At 37.4% G+C, this 27,473-nt stretch overlaps 1 pseudogene; it reads right to left on the bottom strand.

Annotated features, from left to right (window-relative positions):
• The window catches only part of LOC117409104 (GPI ethanolamine phosphate transferase 2-like), a 91,922-nt pseudogene extending 65,173 nt beyond the window's left edge, over positions 1-26,749 (bottom strand).
• Positions 26,750-27,473: the final 724 nt, after the last annotated feature.

Raw genomic sequence — 27,473 nt, 5'->3', positions numbered from 1 at the left:
AACGGCCAGGTAAGCACAATACTATAGATGTGTTGCTTTATTTGTGAGGATTGTGTCAGTGGTCTTAACAAACGGCCAAGTAAACAGCTCTGTTTTTAATATTGCTTCGGCTATTTTAACAAACGTTCATTTGAATGTGGTTAACACTTTGAATGCCACATTGTTTTCCCGTGGAATGTTGTCTTTCACCAACATTTTGCATGATTTAGTAAGTGTTTTTATATATCCTTGAATATCAAAATGCAGTTTGGGATCTGGATGGCCAAGCACAGGTGTAGTAGTCAACCGTTTCTTCAGAATATTCATAGCAGTTTCACATTCAGGTGTCCAGCTAAACTTTAAGGCATTTAAGGGTTCAGAGCACAAAACAACGGTACCATCCAGCCATTCCTAGAAATCTCTGAAGGGCTTTTAAATCCTTTGGGACTGGATAATTCTGAACCACCAGAGTTTTCTCAGGATCCACCTGAACACCTTGATCTGACACTGTGTCCAAAAAATGTTATTTCCGTCTTGCAAAACTGAGATTTTTCCAAGTTTAAAGTCAGTCCAGCTGCCTTCAACTTATTAATTACAGATTGCAGATCTTCCAGTGTGCTAGAATGCTTTTGGAATAGATTATTATGTCATCAAGATAGACTAAACAAATCTTGCCACGCAACTCTCCAAGTACTATCTCCATTACTCTTTGAAATGTTGCTGGAGCATTTTTTAGTCCAAAAGGCATGACATTGAAGTTATACAGACCAAAAGGGGAAACAAAAGCAGTTTTATTTTTGCTTTCTCAGAAATAAAGCAACACATCTACAGTACTGCGCTTTCCTGGCCAGTGAGAGGCTGAAGAACTGGAGTATTTACCTGGCTGAGGAATTGCCAGAGACAGAGCTGCGTGCCTTGCTGTTTAAAAATCTGAGGATTCAACCGGTAAAGGTCAGACTATTTATTTCTGTTTATATGTTGCTGGTTGCGGACGAACAGATGAATGGAAATTGCTTGCGTCACATTGGATTTGCTTCTTCTGCTAAAATAGCAGCAGTGTGGAGTAGTGGTTAGGGCTCTGGACTCTTGAACGGAGGGTCGTGGTTTTAATCCCCGGTGGGGGTCACTGCTGATGTACCCTTGAGCAAGGTACTTTACCTAGATTGCTCTAGTAAAAACCCAACTGTATAAATGGGTAATTGTATGTAAACATAATGTGATATCATGTAACAATTGTAAGTCACCCTGGATAAGGGCGTCTGCTAAGAAATAAATAATAATAATATTGCTTCACGAATACAAGAAAACCAGTTACTTTGGATTTTTCATAAAACCACTGCCTTAACCTACAATTGCTGTAGTTTAATGCTGTAACATGCTGTTTCATTTTCGTTTTGAATATTTTTATTTAAGTCTCAATCACTTTTGCTAAATATATTGTTATGAGAGATGTATTTGGCTTTATTAATATTCTGTCTAAAGATCTTGTGTGTACTAACCACTAGCATACAAAAATTATTGCTGTATTACTAGATGGTTTACTTGTGCTTTTTTGTAACTGACCAAGCAAACAAAAACTGAAATTTTACTATAAACACTTCAAATAAAAAAACGCGGAAATGGTAAAGTGAAAAATCTTACTGTAACAGAGCCCTGTGGAGGAATACACGGCTGGATGGCTGTTGTAACAACCGTGCTGCAGCAAATCCACAGCATGACCTTGAAAAACAGGGCCATGCTGTCTAATACAGACTGGGGACGTGCAGCGGTATCCAAACAACAAGGCCCACTTCAGCTGCCAGATGGCGGCTGGGGGAATCACTCGACACCAGGGATGCGGCAAGGCCTAGCCCCGTGGAGGAACTGTATTCTGACAAGAAAGAAATAGACAATCAATCACAGGGTGACTGCACAGTCAGTCGCTCACACACGAAAGACAGTAAAAGACAGAGCAGCCTACAACACAAGCGAGGAGGCTGCTGAAAGACAGAAGAAGAGACTCAAAATTAGACAGTCAGTGATTCCAGGAAAGTGGCAAGCCGGCTTTCAGCACGAATGCAAGGGAAATACAACTCGACTCAGAAGCTCTTTCTATCAACACGCTCAGCTAGACATAGAGGTCTTACCGTACCTTCTTGAGAAGGAAAAAGAGAAATGGCTTCCTCAGGATGACAGTCATCCCAGGAAGGGGCCTATCGGCAGCTCTGATATAGAGAGCTCAGCGATACCTACCCAATGGGCAGGGATATCCCATAGTCATGTTGGTGGTCATCTTCTAATTGAAAGGGAACCAAAATTGTATATTTTTTCGGCCATCATTTTACAATGCCATTTTCACATTTGTTTTATTTGAAGTGTTTAAAGTAAAATTGCAGTTTTCGTTTGCTTGGTCAGCTACAAAAAAGGCACAAGTAAACCTCAAGAAAACCTGAAAAAAAATGTGTTCCACGATTTGAATCACTTGCAAGTGAACTAGGTGTGAAAGTGCCCTTAGTAATACTGTAGCACCAATGCTGAGCGAAATTAAGCAAACAAATTAGATACATATAGAAAAATATTCACTCTCAGCCCCTTACAAGTTTAAAATTACATTATTTAAGTTTGTATCAGTTCTTTGTTTTTTTTTTTTAATGTGTAATGTGTTCCCTTCACCCCACACACTCTTCTCAAAAGTAGCATTTGATCATTATAAGAGCAGAAAAAAGCACCTAAAAGAGATCACCTCCAGAATACAAGGGCATTAGTTGTTATTTGGCTGAGAAGACATTATTCTACTAAACCACTAAAACCAGAGTCAGGTGTTCCTTTGAAGTTTTCCAATCCCAATATTTATCAAAGCCAAAGATACTGTAACGAAACCTGTGCTGGCTAGGTTGTGTTCTAACTGGATTGAAGCAGAGTAGCGTGTAGCTGCCACCACCTTTGATAAACCGTGACGGTCCGGATAAATAACCCTGGAAGCAGAATATTATATAATTACAGTAGCTAGGGAACAGAGTAAGGCACCAGGAAACAGCTATAGTAAAAGAGTCTATTTACTTCAAAAGAAAGGTATTAAAATAATCTGGGTATATAAAATTAATACAAGCAAATTGAACAACAATAGAAAACAGTTACAATAATCAAAAATAGTGTCTTGATCCAATCAATTGTTATACACTAAGTCAACTTTCATATTTAAATCAGTTGCCATATATTAAAACTAGGCTTTAAGTTAAATTACCATATAGCAGTAAACCAACCTTTAATATAAAAGCAATCAAATAAAACTAATACATGTAACTAAAACCAATATACAACCTATAAAACAGCAAAAGAAAATCACACAACTGACACAATATTTCAGTGAAAAACAATCACACACTTCAAAGCAACACAATGAATATACCAAATTTAAAGTTAGGTTAACTGCTGCATGGATAATTAACAAGATACAATACCAAACTCAATCAAAAAGCACATAATTAAGAGGTCAGAATCATTAGGCTGAAATTAGTATTTTAAAACGTGTTCAGAGTTTTAACACAGACCTAATTTAGTTTACAAACCCAGTTGTATTAGAAATTCATAAACTATTCAAAGCATTTTAACATAGCAGCAAAATAAGATCAGCAATACATACACTTAATGAGGTAGGTAACAGTATTCAATTATCCAGAGTTTACAATTGTACATAAACCCAGCGAAAACGTAAACACAAATGACACAATAAAACAATGATAAAAATACAAAAAGAAAACTTCTCTTCAATGACAATTCCCCCCAGAGTCTCGTAACTGCGCACAATTCAGTTCCGTTCATTTCGTTTCGACCAAGTCTGTTTCAGTTCCACAGGCAGTCCCGAGCCCTGTCAGCGACCCCTCAGCAGTCTTGCACAGCAGTGTGGAGTAGTGGTTAGAGCTCTGGACTCTTGACCAGAGGGTTGTGGGTTCAATCCCAGGTGGGGGACACTGCTGCTGTACCCTTGAGCAAGGTACTTTACCTAGATTGCTCCAGTAAAAAACCCAACTGTATAAATGGGTAATTGTATATAAAAAATAATATGTAAAAATAATGTGATATCTTGTAACAATTGTAAGTCGCCCTGGATAAGGGCGTCTGCTAAGAAATAAATAATAATAAAATAATAATAAATCACCTTTATACAGACCATTCCTATTTGTTTATAACAACAAGTGTCCCGCCATTGGTCACAATGCTGAGTCCACTTAAAGTTAACAAGGCTACAATTAATGCATGACTGAGCCTGCTGGCTCATCACAATACTTAGTTTGAGATCTGACAATCTCACTACTACAAGAAACAAATATCATAGAGGGCTCTACATTTAGATTATGTGGGATTTCAATTCAATTCTATGTCTGTGGTTGAATTGTTGACTCATTTTACCTTTCAGGGAAGATCTGCCAAATTTGAAAAAAAGTTCACTAGAACTCAACAAAAACAAAGCATCCCACTGAAAAATTATTTATGGAGGCACTTTTTTACACAGAGAATTGTGGGAGTCTGGAACCAACTCCCCCATAATGTTGTTGAAGCTGACACCCTGGGATCCTTCAAAAAGCTGTTTAATTAGATTCTGGGATCAATAAACTACTATCAACCAAACAAGCAAGATGGGCCGAATGACCTCCTCTTGTTTGTAAACTTTCTTATGTTCTTAAGGGTAATGGCATCTCCAACAGAATGGTTTGTAAATATGAAGTAAATTGGAGTTTACCAAAAATGTTGTGGTTATAAAGTTGAAGGATTTATGAAGTATGCATTGTTAACAGTTTCTGAAATATGGTGGGAGGTTAAGTCTGGCCACAAAACTGAAAATTAGAGTCTTTAGCAAGTTTTTAAAAATTGATTTTCATACCAACTGATTTATAACCTTAAAAAACAAAACAAAAAAAACAATGAGGTTGTCCCATCCTGCTCCATAAAGTGTTTAGGGAACAGTCACAGCCAAGTGTCATCTCCATATAACACCATTTTCTTCCCTGTGTTTTTGGCTTGCCACATCAGATTATCCTCCAATAGAGCAGGGGCGTTCAGGTTCATGACTACATCAATGAAACCTGGAATACTTACAGTCCTCAGAGCCTACCAGAAAAAAACAAAACAAAAAAAAAAAACCATGTATGAATTTATTATAAACATATCACAGGTAATGTTTGCAGAAAGTTTGGTGCAATAACACAAACCAATTAAATGCAACATACATAGCCACTCACAAAGATATAAAAACAAATGACCCTTTTCTTCTACTGAATGATCTTCATTGACATTATGTTGAAGCGCTTGTTCTACCAAAAGTTTGTCATACACTAACATCCAAGGGATAACAACACATGAAGATGACCAAACCATGAACAATATCTAAAGAAGGTGTTGAATGGAAATGTTACAGTACTGTATTACATTTAGGCATACCTGTATGTGGGTGACTTCTGATGCTCTTGATATTAAGGAATACATCCAACCGCTGTCTTTTAATGCAGGGGTGGACAACCAGAAGGCCATTCTACAACAAGTTTAACTAGATTTAATGAATTAACTGTTTTGGGTCATGGCTGGAGGTCTTATTGCATTCATTAGATAATTAAGAACATGGTTGCAAAAAAAGACCTGGTCTAGAAAAGTCAGACTTGTCCATCCTTGTTCTACAAGCACCACATTTATCACATAGACATCCTGATATGTTGTTATCTAAAACAGACATTTAAAAGGATGGCTCAAATTACTGTCTAACCAAAACATTTTTAACAGTTCTTTTTTGTTGTTTTTAGCTAACATTTTGAGCTAAGAAATAATAAGAAAAAAGCTTTATAATTATTATTATTATATATTTTTTTACAGATTCAACAATTAAGTCCACAACAAACATGAATTTAATAATATATTTTTAATTTTATCCATGCTCTACAGGACATGAACTTAGTTTTCACAGTCAGTGGAAGACATATTACTCAGATTTATTTTTGAAAGATATTAATAATGTCTATGTGATTAATTAAGCCCTTTCTACCCTTATAACTTGGTGACACAAATGAAAACCAAAAGATGTAGTGATGTGATGTTGAAGGTGCACAGTCAATCATTATAAAGCTGTCAAATATAAATACAGAAAGTCTAATATAATGTCCAGTAAAAGTGCTTCTGTTGCATGCACATTAAAAGCATTGGTCACAAGTACGAGGATGATTTTCACTTAGCTGTGTTAGATAAATCAAGCACTAATATTGTCAAACCTCAGTTCAGAATATTTATGAATTTGGTGCCCTTGAAGTAATGTCTTATGGTTGATTCTGGTATGCAATCTCTGTGAATATATTGTTAAAATTCTATTCCAGGGGTCAATTTATTTTTTGATTGGTGTCTCAAAGACAGGGTTTAGAAAGATTATACTACCATTTCTTCATATTGCACCTCGTTATGTAATCGAGAATGATTTATATAAGGCTATTCAAGCTACAGTATCCCACAATCCATACTTAGTACTCCTCTAAAACATACAGTAGTTTAAACGTCAGGCTAAGGGTTGAATGACATCAAATTTGAGTTGATTATTCAATGTAAAAATAGTTGAAGTTGACTGGTGCTCTGTTTGTGAACGTACTGTTTTGTAACGCTTTCCTGTTTGTACTCTATATTTTAAAACTGCTTAGTATGCTTTAAAAGTGTTAATTTATGTTATAAAATGTCATTTATAGGTTTATGGATTGCAACGACAACTGCACTTCAGTCCATCTGAAACCCCATGCTTTACCATTACTTTTCATTTCAATTAAGACAGCTAGAATGCAAATACAAATATTCATAGTCCAGAGTCAGACTGCTTCTAATTAAAACTTTAAAACACACAAAAACACTACTGTGGTAACTTCTTTTGCATTAAAAGTTGTGATCTAATAATATTGATACAATAACAAAACAGAATAAATGCAGGTGTTGTCAGTAAATATGCAATTACTTTTAGCTGACTCATAATAAAGATCTGTCCGGCAACAATGTATTGCATAATAAAATTTTACTTTTAAAGGCTTGACTGTAAATATAGTACACTACAGGGGGTGACAAGGTAGCATCTGTGTTAATCTAATGGGTGTTATAGGGTTACATATATTTAATGATGCAGTGTTGCACAAACATTATCAATTTTACACTGAAATATAATTCTTATTAAAACCTCCCCATTTAAACAGATTGCCACAATGCATTGTTTGTTAAGCTAAATATTTACAGGAAACGATAAGAGAGCTGATCTTTTCAACAAGGAGTCTTAGGTAGCAATCTTTTTTTTTAAAATAATGGAGCACGGTTTTGTAAGGCAGATTTTTAAGACAGCAGCTTTAAATGAAAAAGTTAACTGATTATTTTAGTAATTCCCAGCACTTGCAGTTTAATTTAAATAGATGATTGAATACAGCTACAATCAAAAGACTGTCCAATGGAGAAAATAGTGACAAATTGAAATTGAAGCAAAATGATATAATTAAACAGACACGTTCAATGCTTGTCATCTTCCAAAAAACAAACATGTAGACTGTAATACTTGACCGCTGATCAATTTCACAGAACTGCAGTAAATCAATAAAAACATTTTGCTGTTTTTTTTTTTTTTTAGCAGAGCAATGTTTACTCTGCACAAAAGCTGTTACATTTTAATTTTAATGTTGTGGTTAATGGTTCCTATCCTCCTGCTTTTGCTGTTTGATGACTAAAATCAAAGGTTTTAAAGCCACAAAAAATTGGCCATTGGCTCTGCTTGTCCACACTGTCCATTATAATGCTTTCAGGATGTTACAAGCATGCATTTTCTAACCCTAGCCATAGGCAGTAGTTAGCAAGTTCCAATAAAAGGTGGCAAAAAAAGAAACATCGCCAGAGATCCATTAACATCTGTCCTAACTGCTTCTTTCAAACTACTGCCATTAGTTTTTATTACAGTGCTTAATTTTAAATCCTGACAAACCTGCTGCTAAATAGTGAATACTATGTTTTGCATACACAATCCTTAACCTGAAAATCTTTACCTTTGCGTTTGAGACAAACAGCCACAGCAATATGTTAACGGTCTTATTTTGTTAGCCACAATACGCATCTGGCATAACTTTTGTTTTACTGCTGTGCATGTTTTGTAAACTTAGACAACTTCAGGTCACCCTCTTCCTTTGAAACAGGGTTGGTGAAAACAACTGAATAATCCTTACATGCATTAAGGAGCATCTTGGTATGGACATTGGCTATAACAGTTCTTGACTAATGTATTATTCTTATTTGGACACAATTTGTATCATTTTTACTTTAAATCATCACATCCCAGTAACTTTATAAAGCTTAAACCACCCCTTTAGCCTCAACAGCTCTAGAAACATGTCTAGTCTTTTCCCCAATCTTGTTCTAAATCAATGACTGTGTTAATGGTTAATTAAATAATTAAGGACCTTGACGGGAACAGCCCTGGGACTGGAAATGAGGACAACTAGTTAGATACATCTTGAAACCGTGTGAATTCTGTAACATCCATAGGGAGGATTTGTCAATAACCTTAGATAGAGCCACCACATCCTATTTCAAATTGTCATGAATTGACACATGTTAGCTTTTATGGTTCATCCATTCAAGAGCTTGGCTGGGACTGAAGGAAAGCATTTTTCTCATTGCCAACTATTTGATCCACAGTTACTTGATAATTCCTTTGTTATTTGCTGAAGCTGATTTAACTGTCTTGGCAAAAAAAAAAAAATCAATACACTGAACGTGGCTGGCTTAATAACTTGCTGTGATCTAATTGGCTCCTGTGCAGGATTTTCTTCAGAACAAAAAAACTAACCATTCAAAAATATATTTTCAAGACAAATAAATGTCCTACTACTCTACTCCACTGAGCTTCTTGAACCATCAAAATCCTTGGTGCACTACCTTAGTACCACCTACAGTACCTACCAAATTTACTTACCACCCTTCCTTAAATGCGCTTTATTTGCTCTTATCTGCCCCCTATTTTACTGCATTTAATCCTGTACTTCAGAGTACTGTAATCTGCCAAGTGTTTGATCTGTAGTATTTTGTATTTAATCATATCCTGATGTAACTATCACTGACACTGTTATCTACTGTATTATTAAATTGTATTTTGTCACACTTGTACTTGCTTGAACCAAAGTCATTGTATTTATCTTGCTCTTAATTGTATTATTACTTGTACTGTGATACTTGAAATGTATTTGCTTACGATTGTAAGTCACCCTGGATAAGGGCGTCTGCTAAGAAATAAATAATAATAATAATAATAATAATAATAATAATAATAATAATAATAATAATAATAATAATAATACTGTATTGCTGGATCTTTAATATTGATCATGAATGGCAGTAACAATCACGACCTTTACATTAAAATTTCAGTCACTACAACCTTATGTTATAGATGTAACTGAAATCTATCATGAGCATAAGGTAGAGCATTTTACTTGATTTGTTTGGCATTTGGTCTTGCCTGTTGAGTTTCTGCTGCCTCGAGAGACTGACATCTCTCAGGTTTTATTTTTTTACATTAGATGATCTTTAAACATGAACAAGTATTATAATGCTGGTTTGAGTAATTAGGATTCTTTGGGTGCGAGTTTGTCAAATTCAATAAACTTCTCTTGTGTTACAATATCTGCCATGGGTTTTAAGCTCATCAAAAGCAAAAGAAGATTTTAACCAGTGACCAACAAACATGCAAGAATCCAAGACAACAAATGTAAATATAAAGGAGCATCCCAAAACAGTTTTAAAGAGAAACATTCCATCCATAACCAACATGCTGCCAAGGCATAACGGCTATATCGCTGTAATTGTCACAACAGCAATATTATTTCTAAAATCTGAACAAAAAAGCTTCAACTGCCAAGGTACAATACAAAGATGATGTAAAGAAAAAAAGTCCCAAATTATAAAAATTATGCAATATCTACATTCCTTTGATTAAAGAATTGTATATCAAAATGAATGTGCAACAGGTACAGACCGACTTTATACATTCTGAAACTTGCAATAACCATGAATGTGCTCCTCAACTACTGTATATCCCAGTGGCCATAGATATATTACCAAAAGTATTTGGACAACACAGTCAAAATTGAAATGAGCTCTCTCAGCTAAGGTTGCAGCGATTATTGTTTACTACGGTGTTAACGATATTGTATTGCTACGATACTACTTCATATTCATTTTAAAATATTGTAGAAATCAAACCATTTCATAAATGTTTCATCCATCTTGATATTTCTGCACAACAATCTGCCTAACTATGCATCCAGTATATGTATGCTATGTTCTCGTTTTTCTGAACTTTTCATTTGACATATAGCCTACATTAAAAAATAGATCAAAGTTAGTATATTCAAAAGTTAGTGCAGTATATTACCACTACCAATAGTAATATGTGAATTATTATTAATCCCTGTCATCATTAGTTTTCCAATGAATTTATTTCAAATATGACTAAAAACAAAAATAAATAAATAAATACAAATCTATGTGAATGTTACTTTACTTACCAAATGTCTCCTAGCAGGTGGTTTTGTTATGATAACTGCTCAACAATGTCTGATAATAAACCATGAAAAACATTCTTTGAAGCATCCAGCACCACATTGAAAATAACCCCAAGAAAAGAATACTTTGACTGTTAACATAATGTCAATAAATCTATTGTGACTTTAACTGAATTAAACCAAAAGTTGGGGAAAGTAACCGCACTCTGTTCTCACTTTCGTTCCTATAGGTAATGTTTTTATGTACAGTTAAAGATGGAATCATGTTGCATTTCCATGCAGTGATTAGACAGCTAAGATACTTTGCTACTGTTTTAAAAGTATATTTGAATTCAAAGCTTAAGCTCTTGCAAATTTTTTTTTTTTTTTAATAAATTTAGTCGTTGCCAATTATTTTTATTATTTTCTCCCCAATTTGGAAGTGGCCAATTATTTTTAGGCTCAGCTCACCGCTACCACCCCTGCGCTGACTCGGGAGGTCGAAGACGAACACACGCTGTCCTCCGAAGCGTGCCATCAACCGACCGCTTTTTTTCACACTGCGGATTCACCATGCAGCCACCCAAGAGCTACAGCATCGGAGGACAACGCAGCTCTCGGGCAACTTACAGGCAAGCCCGCAGGCGCCCGGCCAGACTACAGGGGTCGCTGGTGCGCGGTGAGCCGTGGACACCCTGGCCGACCTAACCCTCCCTCCCCCCGGGCAGCGACGTCCAGACTATAGAGCGCATCCTGTACTCCACGTGGAGCGCGTTTACTGGATGCGCCACTCGGGAGCCATTAGCTCTTGCAATTCTATTGTTTATTATAATTGTTGCAAATGTTTGTCGTATTTGAATAATTACTGCAATGGACTTTATACAAATGCTCAGTTTGTGAATATAGCTATGTGGCAGTCTGGCTCGCAGTGGTGAGGTGGATGACGTCACGGACCAGGAAGTAACTGACACCAAAACAGTGGATGGGCGGGTGAAGCTGAATGCTAGTGCACTCAGCGTATTTAATAAACAAAATAACGAAACACAAAACAAAAGGGCACGAGGGCCAAACGAATAAACAAACAAACAAGTAAGTGTCGTGCTGGATAATCCAGCACGTTTTAGCAATTGTTTTTTTAAATGTTGCTCGCTCTCTCCGCTCCCCGTACTCTCCTCTGTACACTCAACCACGAGTGCAGAGAGCTGCAGGTTTATATACTCTGGCCGAGGGATTAACTAGTTGGTAATTATCTTATTATCCCTCGGCCAGAGTCTGCACACGTTTGGTAAGGATGCATGACTGTCAGCTAGTTAAATAATCAGTAGCTGATCAGCCATGCATCCTCACGGGGTTTTTAAATATAATAAAAGACGCAGCACTTTTATCCGTGCCGCAAACAAAAATACAAATAATAATAAATAGGGGCGGGACACTCCGCCACAAGCTATTAGTGAAATGCACATATTTATAATTTACTTTATGAATGTAGGATGGGACAGTGTATAGGTTTAGTATGTTACATTTTCACAAGAACAGATTGTCTGCCTTGGAAATAAATCAGAAGAGATTATCTGTCTTGGAAGTGACAAATAGCAAATACCAAGCTAACAGTCAAGGAGAGAAATGAGTCCCACACTCAAACATGCTTTAGTTTTATTTTATTTATTGTTTTCTATCTCTTTATGACGTGTTCACTGGATTAATGTTATGTAATTTTTACATGTTCCAATAGTTGCTTGTTTTTGCAGTTTCTCTTGTTCCCTTATTTAATACATTAAACATAGATTGCAACACAAACTGCATTTTTGGTTAACTATCACTAAACATTATACTGGACGGGTAAAATGTGCATGTGGCCAGTGGATTTTTCCACCCATTAGCCTTAATGGCTAGTGGATGGAAAAGTTGATTTCAAGCTCTGCAATAATGTCAGTAAATCCCTGGACAACTTTGCAAATAAATGGATTCAATGGATATTTGCAGAAATACATACTTGTTAGCTGGGCAGTAAACTAATAGCCACCTTGTCTGATAAAATAACAAATATTTTGGTTCATCCGAGATCAGTGCTGTTATGACACAAAACAGTAAAAGAGTCAATAAAAAAAGCACATCACATCTAGTGACTGAACCACCTCTGCTGGTTTGATGTGCTTGGGGGTCGGGTTTTCTGTCACTCCTAGACAAGATAAACATTTATTCCACATTAACCTAGTTGAGGTCCCTGCAATGGCTAATGCAAGACTGATAGAACATTCAAATGTGAAACGAGTCTTGACAGTCACCATTGGGGAAACCCAAAATGAAGAACAAATATCCCTCCCAATCATCCAACGTGAAGAAATGGATAGCATTTAGGGTGCTACTGCAAATATGTCGCCTACTATAGGAGCAAATACATACATTTGTACTTTAATTATGTTTGATTTCTCTCCTAGACCAAGGAAAACAGCTACAGCCAGACTTGAAACGAGTCTCTACATTACACTGCTGAAGGCACTAGCTTAAACACAATCTACCTGACTAAGATGTTATTTTATCAACCTAATATCCCACTGGAATAAACTACAGCTGGAGTTCTCAAGAGCATTTTATAGAACCAGGAAATCCACCTGGATTCTACAGTGCTGTAAAATGCTTTTATAAATTCAGCCTACCCCAGTGGAGTATAGGTTGATCAAACTGACCCCTTAGTACCTTCTAAATGTTTCTGATGTTATGGGTGAAAGATCAGTCTCACTTAAACAATAACCAGGGTTTATAGACATCAATTTGACTTTTCATTCAGATCAACAGCCTTAAGCTAACCCTTTTAACCATTTACCTTCCAACAATGTTGATTTTAAGGTAAACATTAAAAGAGGAAGATTGAACCACCCCGAGGTAAAATGTGAGCATAGATTTTGTATCATTGAACACCTTATTTGGTTCCTGCAATGTTTATTTGTGTTATCTGGATTTTATATTGCATCAATTAGTTTTCAGCTTATAAACATGCTTTATATTCTGAAGTGGAACTTGGGCTGCAATGCCACCTTCTGGCAAATCACAGAAAGCATGGAAAGTTTCTCTTTAGAAATACCCTAAAAATAGCACTTTGAAACATTCAGTTTTAAAGTGCCAGACTGTCTGCGTATTAACTGAGCTCATCATTATGGATTAAAATATGCTTAGGGATCAGCTACACATACAGTAAGGAACATTGCACCAGATAATGACAAGGACAGAGATTAAATGCTGGAATATAATGCATAAAGACATTCTGAAATGAACACGAAATACAGGTGAAACAAAATACAAATTAACACGAAATACCCTAACACAAAGAGAGCGTTTTATTCTGGTTTATATAAATGCAAACATGGAGGCAGGTGAAGGACGTACATGAGCTAGCGGTCTCATAGATATCTTGTTTGTTTTAAAGTATAATACAGTAGTATTATGTCACTCTGCGGACTTCTGAGGAATGAAGCTTTAAAAAAGCACACGTGGGAGGTGAATATGTTTACTGCATTTCATTATTTACGTGATCTAGTTCTAAAATTACACTGGCTATGGCTTCAAACTCAAAATACATATGAAACAATTAAACATCCTTTCAATAATGTGTGGTAAGTGAGTCAATGAAAATAGAATGATTTACTACAAAAAAATAGTGTTGTTGTGAACCATAACTTATAAAATCTGCTAAAAAATACCACGTTACGTACGTAGGGCAAACAAAACAACACAACTACATGAATCCTACACTCTGCTCTGTATGGCCTGTAATTAATTTACAAGCCAAATTTAACAAGAAATGATGGTGTCAAGACTCTTTTCACTAACACTGCAAGTACTATGTTTACAGGAACAAAGAGTCAATCATTTTTGTAATTGATTAATTTGAATCCGAAAATAAATTATACAAAGTTCACATGCCAAACTGAATTGGGCTTGCAGGAACTAATGCTTCTCAACCTGTACACTAGAATCTGATTAAAACCCTAACACAAAGAGAGCAGCCTATTGCTTTTACAATAGACTACTGTACCCTTCCCTAAAATAAGCATTCCCTTTAACCCAATATGGGAATAATAAAACCACTTTCACAAGCTGGTTGAATAATATTATAGCTTATGACTCCTAACGGATAAACACGAATGGTAGGTCCAAAGAGAGGGTTGGGGGAGTAGTGTGGAGACAGTAATGAAATTGAACAGAATGAAATTATTATTATTATTATTATTATTATTATTATTATTATTATTATTATTATTATTATTATTATGTAAGTATTTAGCAGACACTATTATCCAAAGCGACTTACAGAAATTAAACAAAATACAAAAGCATTAAGTTACAGGCAATAAAAATGCTAAACAAACACATATATACAATCTCTACAAAATAAATATTATTTTATTTTATTTCTTAGCAGACGCCCTTATCAAGGGCAACTTACAGTCATAGACAAAAATACATTTCAAGAATCAGTACAAGTATTAATACAACTAAGAGCAAGATAAAATACAATCACTTCGGTTCTAGCAAGTACAAGTATATGACAAAATACGATTCAGTAACGGAGCAGATAAAAGTGTCAGTGATAGTTACATCAGGATATAATTAAATACAAAATACTACAGATTAAATGACACACTTGACAGATTACAGTACTCTAAAGTACAGGGTTAAATGCAGTAAAATAAGGAGCAGATAAGAGCAAGTAAATTGCATTTAAGGAAGAGTGATAAGTGTCCAGATGGAAAAGAGGAGTTTCTACAGGTGCTGTCTGAAGAGGTGAGTCTTGAGGAGGTGCCGGAAGATGGTCAGGGACTGGGCAGTCCTGACATCTGTAGATAGGTCATTCCACCACTGTGGGGCGAGGGTGGAGAAGGAGCGGGCTCTGGAGGCAGGGGAGCGTAGAGGAGGTAGAGCCAGTCTTCTAGTGCAGGAGGAGCAGAGAGGTCGAGTGGGGGTGTAGGGAGAGATGAGGGTCTGGAGGTAACTGGGTGCAGTCTGGTCAAGGCATCTGTAGGTGAGTACAAGAGTCTTGAACTGGATGCGAGCAGTGATCGGGAGCCAGTGGAGTGAGCGGAGTAGTGGAGTTGCTTGGGAGAAGCGAGGCAGAGAGAACACCAGGCGAACAGCGGAGTTCTGGATGAGCTGGAGTGGACGCAGGGAGGCCAGACAGGAGGGAGTTGCAGTAGTCTAGCCGGGAGAGTACCAGGGCCTGGACCAGGAACTGGGTGGTGTAGTTGGTGAGGAAGGGTCGGATTCTTCGTATGTTGCTCAGGAAGAATCGGCAAGTGCGTGCCAGAGTGGAGGTGTGCTGGGAATAAGAGAGGCAGGGGTCCAGGGTGACTCCGAGGTTCTTAGCTGAGGAGGAGGGAGAGAGTGTGGTAGATTCCAGAGGAATGGAGATAGCGAGATCAGAGGAGGGGGAGGAGGAGGAGGGAAAGAAAAGGAGGTCAGATTTAGAGAGGTTGAGTTTGAGGTGATACGAGTGCATCTAGGAGGAGATAGCAGACAGACAGTTAGAGAAACGGGAGGGGATGGTGGAGTCAGAGGAGGGGAAGGAAAGGAAAATCTGAGCATCATCAGCATAGAAATGGTATGAAAAACCACAGGATGCGATGAGGGGGCCCAGGGAGCGGGTGTAGAGAGAGAACAGGAGAGGACCCCAGACTGACCCTTGGGGGACTCCTGTTGAGAGAGGGCGAGGTGTGGAGGTTGCTCCACGCCAGGTTACCTGGTAAGTGCGGTTGGAGAGGTAGGAGGAGAACCAGGCCAGAGCAGTGCCAGAGATTCCCAGGTCAGCGAGAGAGGATAGTAGAATAGAGTGATCAACAGTGTCAAAGAATTAAGACAGAGGAGAGAGAGGCAGCTCGGGCAGAGTTTAGTGAGTTAGTGACAGACAGGAGGGCGGTTTCAGTGGAGTGAGCAGAGCGGAAGCCAGATTGGAGAGGGTCAAGCAGAGAGTGGTTGGACAGGAAAGCAGAGAGATTAATAAAAAATATAAATAAAGGAAAATACAAACAGATATATCAACAGGAATTTACAAATAAAGATTGAACAAGTGGGTTTGGAGAAGACAGAGGAAAGCAGTAAAAAACTGAACAGTCCTGAGGATAACCGATACGGCTGGTTCCACCACAGGGAGACAAGGGAAGGGAAGAGAAGGAGCGAGCACGAGAGGAAGGAGAGTGAAGAGAAGGCATAACAAGTCTGCCAGTAGAGGATGAGCAGAGAGGGCGAGAGGGAATATAAGGAGACAAGAGGGATTGGAGATAGGAAGGGGCATTATGAGGTGCGATTTTGCAGAATGCACTCTGGGTTGCAGAATTATTGATTTTTCCACGGCAACAAGCCTAACTAGCATTCATAAGAACAAATTAGAGTTTTTTAAACATTCCACAAGGTGGCGCAGTGAGATTTTTGAATACCTCTGCTTTGTTTATCTTGCTCAACCCGCTCTTAGGAAAAGCAAACGCCTCGTTTTAGACACTGACCTGCTGTGGCTATTAATCCTCAGCTAACATGGATACATTTGTTAAAATCAAACATGTGTGTGGAGGCAAAAGCCACTTAGGAAATAAAACAGCCGCTGGTCATGCTGGCGAATATCCGAGACTCTTGTATGAGGAAGGGGGTTAACTGTTTTGCAGACCATGCATGTTGTTTCTGAAGAAACTATCAGAGCCCTGTTTCCTCTACTTCAATGGGAAAGTAGGACTTTAAATACCTGACCACAGTCCTGAGAAAATGGAGAACATTTTTATTTATATATTTATTTTTATTTCAGGTCAATTTTATACTTTGTAGTTGCAGTTGCTCACTTTCAAAGTATTTTTTTCCTCATAGCAGTAAAGGTTTAAAACTGGAAAACGCCAGTATTTATTTGATAATTAATTTTATTATTATTATTTATTTCTTAGCAGACGCCCTTATTCAGGGCGACTTACAATTGTTACAAGATATCACGTTATACATTATTTAGATATCACATTATTTTTACATACAATTACCCATTTATACAGTTGGGTTTTTACTGGAGTAATCTAGGTAATGTACCTTGCTCAAGGGTACAACAGCAGTGTCCCCCACTGGGGATTGAACCCACAACCCTCCGGTCAAGAGTCCAGAGCCCTAACCACTACTCCACACTGCTGCCCAGTGACAGTGGCTTCACAGTTTTTGGAATTAATAAAAGTTATTAATGTTTCAATAAATGTGTTTGTGTATTCATTTGCTATTCGTTTTAGCATGTACTGTAATTAACTTTGAAAACAGAAAATTAACAAAGAACCAGGTTGGTTTTGACTTTTAAAAGGCCACCACAGAATTCAAGAATTTCTGTTGCAGAAATCATGGACCCTTGCTGCAGAATTTGGAAAAATTTGCTGCGCTTTTCACGGAGGACTAAAATTAAAAGAAAGAGGAGCAGCACTTACGCAAATGACGACATTTGCAGATAAGTGACGCTGTTAACTATTTTGTTTCATCTTGTCGATGCTGCAGCTTGATATTTTGTTTTATTTAGTTTGGATCTCTGCAGGGCTAGCTTGTTTGTGTTTGGTGATTTTTGAGAACATACAGTGACTTGCATAAGTATTCACCCCCCTTGGACTTTTCCACATTTTGTAGTGTTACAACCTGGAATTAAAATGGATTTAATTGGGATTTTTACCATTTGATTTACACAACATACTTAACACTTTGAAGGTGCAAAATATTTTTTATTGTGACACAAAAGTAAATTAAACAAAAAAAAGACATTTGTTGGTTGCATAAGTATTCACCACCTTGAGTCAATACTTGGCAAAATTGCTCAAGCTCTGTCAAGTTGGATGGGCTAGGAGGCTGTGTGGTCCAGTGGTTAAAGAAAAGGGCTTATAACCAGAAAGTCCCCGGTTCAAATCCCACCTCAGCCACTGACTCATTGTGTGACCCTGAGCAAGTCACCTAACCTCCTTGTGCTCCGTCTTTTGGGTGAGACGTAGTTGTAAGTGACTCTGCAGCTGATGCACAGTTCAAACACCCTAGTCTCTGTAAGTCGCCTTGGATAAAGGCGTCTGCTAAATAAACAAATAATAATGGGGACCGTTGGTGAACAGCAATTTTCAAGTCTTGCCACCGATTCTCAATCGGATTAAGGTCTGGGCTTTGACAGGGCCATTCTAAGACATTCAGGTTCTTGTTTTTAAACCACTCCGGTGTAACTTTGGCTGTGTGTTTAGGGTCATTGTCTTGCTGGAAGTTGAACGTCTGCCCCAGTCCCAGGTCTCTTGCAGACTAAAATAGGTTTTCCTCTAGAATTTCCCTGTATTTAGCTCCATCCATCTTGCCCTTAATCCTGACCAGTTTCCCAGTCCCTGCCGATGAAAAGCATCCCCATAACATGATGCTGCCACCACCATGCTTCACTGTGAGGATGGTGTTCTCAGGTTGATGAGCAGTGTTGGCTTTACGCCACACATAGCGTTTTGCGCTAAGGCCAAAAAGTTCAATTTTGGTCTCATCAGACCAGAGAACCTTTTTCCACATGTTTGCTGTTCTCCCACATGCCTTTTGGCAAAATCCAAACAGGATTTGATATGGGTTTTTTTCAGCAATGGCTTTCTTCTCGCCACTCTTCCATAAAGCCCAACTTTGTGGAGCGTCCGGGTTATAGTTGTCCCCTGTGGATCTCTCCAGCTCCTTCAGAGTTACCATTGGCCTCTTGGTTGCTTCTCTGACTAATGCCCTCCTTATCTGGTCACTGGGTTTTGGTGGACGGCCTTCTCTAGGCAGAGTCGCGGTTGTGCCATATTCTTTCCATTTTTTAATAATGAATTTAACGTTGCTCTGGGGGATGTTCAAAGTTTGGGATATTTTTTTATAACCCAACCCTGATTGGTGCTTCTCCTGAACTTTATCCCGGACTTGTTTTGATAGCTCCTTGTTCTTCATTATGCTGTTTGTTTAGATATGCTCTCTAACAAACTCTGGGGCCTTCCAGAAACAGGTGTATTTAATCTGAGATCATGTGACACTTTAATTGCACACAGGTGGACTCCATTCAACTAATTATGTGACTTCTGAAGACAATTGGTTGCACCTGAGCTTATTTAGGGTTGTCACAGCAAAGGGGGTGAATACTTATGCAATCAAGACTTTTCAGTTTTTTATTTGTAAATAATTCTGAAAAATATGTAGATTTTTTTCCCCACTTCGACATTATGGACTATTTTGTGTAGATCAGTGACAAAAAATCCTAATTAAATCCATTTTAATTCCAGGTTGTAGCACTACAAAATGTGGCCAAGGGGGGTGAATACTTATGCAAGGCACTGTATCGTCTTGATATTGTTGTTATTATTTGTAAATGAATATTAAAAGAAACGAGGTGCTGTGATGACCTATGTTTAACTAACTATTAACAACATGAGTTATCATTAGGGGTTCTGATTACCACCCGTTTTCGCTAAGCTGGGAGATTTTTATTTTGTTTTGTTTGATTTTTCTGTGTGCACAGGGCTGGCATTGTCACTGTTGCTAGATTGGGGTATTTTCCCCCAAATATGGGGTATTTTTAAGTGGCCAGGGGGACATTTTGGGGCAACATTTGTATGGGGGGGAAACCTTGGGGGATTATTATTATTTTTTTTTTACATTGGAAGGTTTTAGGGTATTTGCAAATCTTTCACTTGTGATATTTTACAATGCACGCTAAGGCTGAAAACAGTGTCTCTGGATTGGTTGAGTGAAATACAAAAAACACTGCATGGAAGTAGTGTGTGTGGGAGGGATAAGCACATGACAGGCGGGACGTGTTCGTCTTCTGCACGTGCTGTGAGACGGGTATTGATGATTTGCACCTGATGTCACAAGTCATGTGCCAGCAGCTTGTATGTGTGTGTGTGTGTGTACAGTATTCCAGTTATTTTTTTATCAATCAGGAATGTGCAGGCGATGTACTGAACTATGTCAGTCTAGTGACTGTCGTCTTGTAATATGAGCTGTACCTATTGTAACTCAGTAGGTCTTTTGTAACTTTGGTGTCTTACTGTCTCATGTGAGCATCAGATTAAAAGGGGTGGCACCCATCACCCTCCCCAAACCTGATGAGACAGACACCGAAGTTACAAAAGACTGACTGAGTTACAACAGGTACAGATAGATCAGGGATGAGGAAATAGTACAAAATCAACAATTACAAAACTAAGTAAAAGTTAAGTTCCTCCTGTTGTTTTTTTTCTTGTTTATTGTCCCTGTTTTGCTAATATAGTTTTATTTTCCACTTAAATGTAACATCAAGATTCAATCTGGTTACCATACAGTATACATCCAAAGTTACAACAATGATTTAAATATTATTATTATTATTATTATTATTATTATTATTATTATTATTATTATTATTATTAATTTGGTTACATCATTTAAGTTGTACAGTTTTGCATACAAAATGTATACACTTTTCATATATTAAATGTGTTTTCATTTGTCGTATCTGTGGATATGTAATAATTTTTTTTTATTATTTGTCCTATAAAATTACTCTGGACATCCAGCGGACAATGGCCTTTTACCATGGAGGTAACATTATCATTTGATGCATGTATGTCTACATGTTGACAGTCACTTTCTATCTACGAAATTGCTAAATATTGTAATACTCTTTTTAGTCATGTTATGTATCATCTTGATATTAAGAGGTCAATGTACAATAATTCCAAAGGTTGAACTGCAAACAGCTATAACAGCTAAAAATAGAAAATAAATGATGCTAATTCAGAATTTGCGGAAAATGCTTTGAGTATAGAGGCCATAGTTCTTCACTGTACGTCAGTGTACCAATATACATCAGTGTACCAATATACAGACATGCTCAAATTTGTTGGTACCCTTACAGCTCATTGAAATAATGCTTCATTCCTCCTGAAAAGTGATGAAATTAAAAGCTATTTTATCATGTATACTTGCATGCCTTTGGTATGTCATAGAATAAAGCAAAGAAGCTGTGAAAAGAGATGATTTATTGCTTATTCTACCAAAGATATTCTAAAATGGCCTGGACACATTTGTTGGTACCCCTTAGAAAAGATAATAAATAATTGGATTATAGAGATATTTCAAACTAATTAGTTTCTTGAATTAGTATCACACATGTCTCCAATCTTGTAATCAGTCATTCAGCCTATTTAAATGGAGAAAAGTAGTCACTGTGCTGTTTGGTACCATTGTGTGCACCGCACTGAACATGGACCAGAGAAAGCAAAGGAGAGAGTTGTCTGAGGAGATCAGAAAGAAAATAATAGACGAGCATGGTAAAGGTAAAGGTTACAAGGCCATCTCCAAGCAGCTTGATGTTCCTGTGACAACAGTTGCAAATATTATTAAGAAGTTTAAGGTCCATGGAACTGTAGCCAACCTCCCTGGGCGCGGCCGCAAGAGGAAAATCGACCCCAGAGTGAACAGAAGGATAGTGCGAATGGTAGAAAAAGAACCAAGGATAACTGCCAAAGAGATACATGCTGAACTCCAAGGTGAAGGTACGTCAGTTTCTGATCGCACCATCCGTTGCTTTTTAAGCAAAAGTGGGCTCCATGGAAGAAGACCCAGGAGGACTCCAGTTTTGAAAGAAAAACATAAAAAAGCCAGACTGGAATTTGCTAAAATGCATATTGACAAGCCACAATCCTTCTGGGAGAATGTCCTTTGGACAGATGAGTCAAAACTGGAGCTTTTAGGCAAGTCACATCAGCTCTATGTTCACAGACGAAAAAATGAAGCTTTCAAAGAAAAGAACACCATACCTACAGTGAAACATGGAGGAGGCTCGGTTATGTTTTAGGGCTGCTTTGCTGCGCCTGGCACAGGGTGCCTTGAATCTGTGCAGGGCACAGTGAAATCTCAAGACTATCAAGGCATTCTGGAGCGAAACGTACTGCCCAGTGTCAGAAAGCTCTGTCTCAGTCGCAGGTCATGGGTCCTCCAACAGGATAATGACCCAAAACACACAGCTAAAAGCACCCATGAATGGATAAGAACAAAACATTGGACTATTCTGAAGTGGCCTTCTATGAGTCCTGATCTGAATCCTATCGAACATCTATGGAAAGAGCTGAAACTTGCAGTCTGGAGATGGCACCCATCAAACCTGAGACAGCTGGAGCAGTTTGCTCAGGAAGAGTGGGCCAAACTACCTGTTAACAGGTGCAGAAGTCTCATTGAGAGCTACAGAAAACGTTTGATTGCAGTGATTGCCTCTAAAGGTTGTGCAACAAAATATTAGGTTAGCGGTCCCATCATTTTTGTCCATGCCATTTTCATTTGTTTTATTATTTACAATATTATGTTGAATAAAAAATCAAAAGCAAAGTCTGATTTCTATTAAATATGGAATAAACAATGGCGGATGCCAATTACTTTTGTCAGTTTCAAGTTATTTCAGAGAAAATTGTGCATTCTTCGTTTTTTGTGGAGGGGTACCAACAAATTTGAGCGCGTCTGTATATATCAGTGTTTTCCAAACTCCTGATGTCACATTAGGTACAGATCATCCATTCTCAATTTAGATATACTGATGTATATGAATTGTTGTTTTTTATTCATGTTGTAATTTGCTCTTTAATTTCAGTTACATATAACTGCAATCAAAGGAGGAGATTTGCCTGAGTTGAAACAGTGTACCCAATGTTGCACTTGGTACCATTGTCCATTTTGCCAGCCAAGCAAATATAAACACAGACAGCACCACCATGTGAAAAAACACTTGGGTGTGCATCTAAAGGGTGCAGTGCAGTGTGATGGTTTGTTTCCTATTTAATGTTTTTTACATGTAACATTGCTGAAGAATGTTTCATATATTTAGTGTATGATATGCATTACAAGTAAAATATTGTGCATAAAGTCATTAATACTTGTTGTTTACATATGTTTAGTTAAATATGTTTATAGAGAAAGTTCAGGAATACTCAGTTGCAAATACAGTAGGCTACAGAATTATTCATACCCTTCATTCAGTGTAAGTGAAAGGGGGGAATTAAATCAAAACTTTGACCCACTAGATAATCGCAAAGTACAACTCAGAATTTAATGGTGGTTGTTTTTATGAGTAGAAGAAAGTGCCTTCTTACAGAGGAGAGGAGGAGTGGGCGGGTGACATCCAAACTTGTAAATTATATTTGTAATAAAGTTCTATGTTTGCAATTTTGATCTCTTTGTTTGTTTCATAATACTTTTGACAGGGAAGCAGGACTCCAACCAAAACAGCTAAATAAGTGATTTGAAATAAAACAAAAACCTCACCTTCAGACTACTGTGAATGAATAACTGTCTTAAACTCTACTTTATTTATGCCAGGGGTGCACAACTCTGGGGCCAGAAGGTTTTCGTTCTCCCTGAGGCCTTCATTACCTAATTTGAATTAATTTGCTTAATTGGACAAGTTGAACCCTTTTATTTGCTCTTAAGCAGTTAGATTTTATACTTGATGTGGAATTTTGACAATTTATCCATGTGTAGGGAAAACTGAATAAGTTCAGTACAAATGTTTATCAATCGGAGAACATGTGGATGTCAATAAATGTGAGTAGCATTATTTATTAAAAATATAAACCATAACCAAATATGCATGATAAATCATAAGAGCAAAGGTTGTAAATTAAGTTCTTCATTAAAACCCACAGTGGTTACACAGCTCCTTGAATTATTATTATTTATTATTTATTTCTTAGCAGACGCCCTTATCCAGGGCGACTTACAATTGTTACAAGATATCACATTATTTTTACATACAATTACCCATTTATTCAGTTGGGTTTTTACTGGAGCAATCTAGGTAAAGTACCTTGCTCAAGGGTACAGCAGCAGTGTCCCCCACCTGGGATTGAACCCCCAACCCTCTGGTCAAGAGTCCAGAGCCCTAACCACTGCTTCACACTGCTGCCCATTATCAAAAGATATATATATATATAACTGTGATTGCACATTTGTTTATGCAAGAGGCCTGTATTTTTCTTTTACATCTACATTGAAATTGTAATTTCAGTTTGTATTTCATTTAGGATATGTAAAGGATGCCCATTGGCATATGTGCCACACAAATCCATGTTGGGCCAGGTTACATGCACTTGTAGAAGGGATGCTCCTTGTGGGATATTCACAGACAAAAAGCGGGTCAACATGATTTAAGCGAAGGGATTTAAACAAGGGTATGATCATTCAACTTTGATAAATCAATTGGCATATGCGCTTAAAGGACAGAAAACTGGGATGCAGATATGATATGAGTGACTAAACTACCTGAATAAAGCTAACTTCAGCTCCCTATATTTACGTATACGTAGGCTAACCTGTACAGACATGTAATCATGTCAATTTTACACTGTAAAGATAGTGAGAATGGCACACACAATTCTTAATTTAACTAATACTATTTGGTAAATGTAGATTGTGTGAAGTTATAAAAATGTACCATGGCACTTGTACCACTGGATTTTGGAACAAGTGTGAAAAGTACAATGGTACTGTATAATATATGTAATTTAACACAGCATGGAAAAATAACAACCTCTGATTGGTTAAAAAGCATCACATAACAGTGCGTATATATAGCACGGCTTGCATAGTAATGAGCTGCTTTACACTGAATAAATCACTATGCACCACTACATTCTAAATTCCATGACAAACTGCCATTTTATTTGTTATTAGTTACAAAACCACTGCCAAAAATGAATGGCATTTGACCTATTTCCTTTAATATATTTTGGGATGAAACTCCAGATAACTGGTACAACACCAACTTTCTGAGTGAAGACAGCAGTCCACCTGAAAAAAAGAAATACATAAAATAAGTGCACCAGCAAGAGTAGACACCTAACAGTACATGAGGAACAGCTAAATGAAGCAAGATGAGATTGCTGAGAGACAATCTGAAATGCATGAGGACATATGGAAGTCAAAGGTAGGAAAATAGAAAGATCTGAGTAACGTAGGCATATAGGTGATATGAGAAGCCAAAAGAGGAAATAAGTACCTTGCGAGCAGGAATAGAGTGAGAATAAAAGGGGTCCTTGGACAGATCACTGAGGTACACCTGTAGAGAAAGTGTGATGAGAAGAGAGAGAGCCACGCCAAGAAAGCTGAAAAGAATGGTTAGAAAGAAGAAGAAACTAGGAAATAGCAGTGCCTGAGATTCCTAGATCAGAGAGAGAGAAAAGGAGAAAAGCATGATTGACATTGTCAAAGGCAGAGGTCAAGGAGTCCATTTCCAGGGAACTGGATAAAGCTGGTGTGTATGATTTGTTTACCTTTACTGAAAGCATTCTGAAAAGCTATTATGTATACATTTTTATTAGCTGTATAACAGGACTAACAATACAATTTTTTTCCAGCTGATGATACAATCAGAGGAGAGTCCATGCACGCCTTGTAAAACAGTAAAAACCCAAATATATTTGTGCATTTTTTATTAGTATTTAATTGTAATGTTGATACTTTTCTAGCTTTTGTTATCATCTAAGGATGCTTTCCATTACATTGATCTGCGTGTGATTTAAATACATTTTACTCGTAACTCAGTTATTATTTGTAATATTTTATTGAAAAACCTAAACCTCTTTTTAACTAATTTGGTCTCATACAGACATACCAATAGTGCTGGTTGTTGTTGTTTTGACGCATACGAATAACGTTTGTTAATATATTTCTGTGGTGGGGGTGGGGGTTGCCATGACATCGCCACTGGTGATAAAGGTATTGTCGCACCGAAAATACAATTTTATCGCCGGACAAATCGCATCACGTCCAGTGTTACAGAGAGGAGGTCAGTTTCTGTGGAATGCGCAGGACAGAACCCGGATTGAAGCTGATCGAGCAGAGAATGTTTGGTATAAATATAAATATCCTGTCCACACCTTCTCTTAACATTCTGATTGTTGTTTTTGCAGTGAAATGTTGTACACTTTCACATCAAAAAATTGTGAAAGATCATTTTACAGTATAGCAAATATTATGTATGTATTTACAGTCAACATGCCTTACCAAACTTAACCAAACAAGTGCATTATTGATTCCATATCCACCTTACCTTGATACGAGGTATGGTGACAGTGGGTGCCCTTGCTTTGGCAACAAAGCTGTGAGATGGTCCTCGCTCCACCAGATGTCTGATGTAGGGCATGAACAGTTTTCCTTTGGGTCCAAACACAAAATCTTCCCTGAGTGCATCTATCAGCACAATGACAACTCTTTTAAACAATGGAGGTGGAATCTTGGTCCAGTTTGCGACATTACGTAAAACAACAGAAAAAATAAAATGAGAAGCATTTTCATTTTGGTTTTTAAAATTCTTTTAAATTGAAAAATATGTATATGTTTTTACACATGTAGGCAGCACTCCAGATAGGGTTCGGGGTCTGGGAGTAACTTACCCTCTAATTTTAACACTGGGAGTAAAATGTGTTTTCAGGGGGTAAAATGTAACATTACCTTGAAGTCATGAGTAATCTCGATAAATACTGTACAATCTTTAATGGTAATGGGGTAAGCATTAAAAAAGAGCCTTCCATTGTAACTGCAATGTTACTTTGAACTACTTTACAACCATGTGTGTGTTCCACAAGGTTCTTTATCGGCTCAGCGCATTTTTTTCGAGGTATCACACTGACTGCAAATTAATTACATTAGTTATATTTTAACATTAAATTCTTAAACTCTGTGAACATGTTAAAACTTCAATATTAAGCCATACAGATAAATAAAATAAGGAAATAAATTAATACATTATATAAATAATTTGTCCATTCATACAATTTAAAGTTCTTGCACCCCTGCACAATTAATAAATGATTGCCATTTTTTAGTTTGTATTTTGTAATGCACAAATAGTGTTTACTTTTTCTGGTGGCGTGTTTTAAACAGTCTCTTTAATGTTGCCTGTAAGCTGCCCAGAGCTGCGTTGTCGTCCGACGCTGTAGCTCTGAGGCGGCTGCACGGTGAGTCTGC

Source organism: Acipenser ruthenus, chromosome 2 (genome assembly GCF_902713425.1).
Source record: "Acipenser ruthenus chromosome 2, fAciRut3.2 maternal haplotype, whole genome shotgun sequence".
Lineage (NCBI taxonomy): Eukaryota > Metazoa > Chordata > Actinopteri > Acipenseriformes > Acipenseridae > Acipenser > Acipenser ruthenus.
This window is presented reverse-complemented; position numbering and strand designations above follow the sequence as displayed.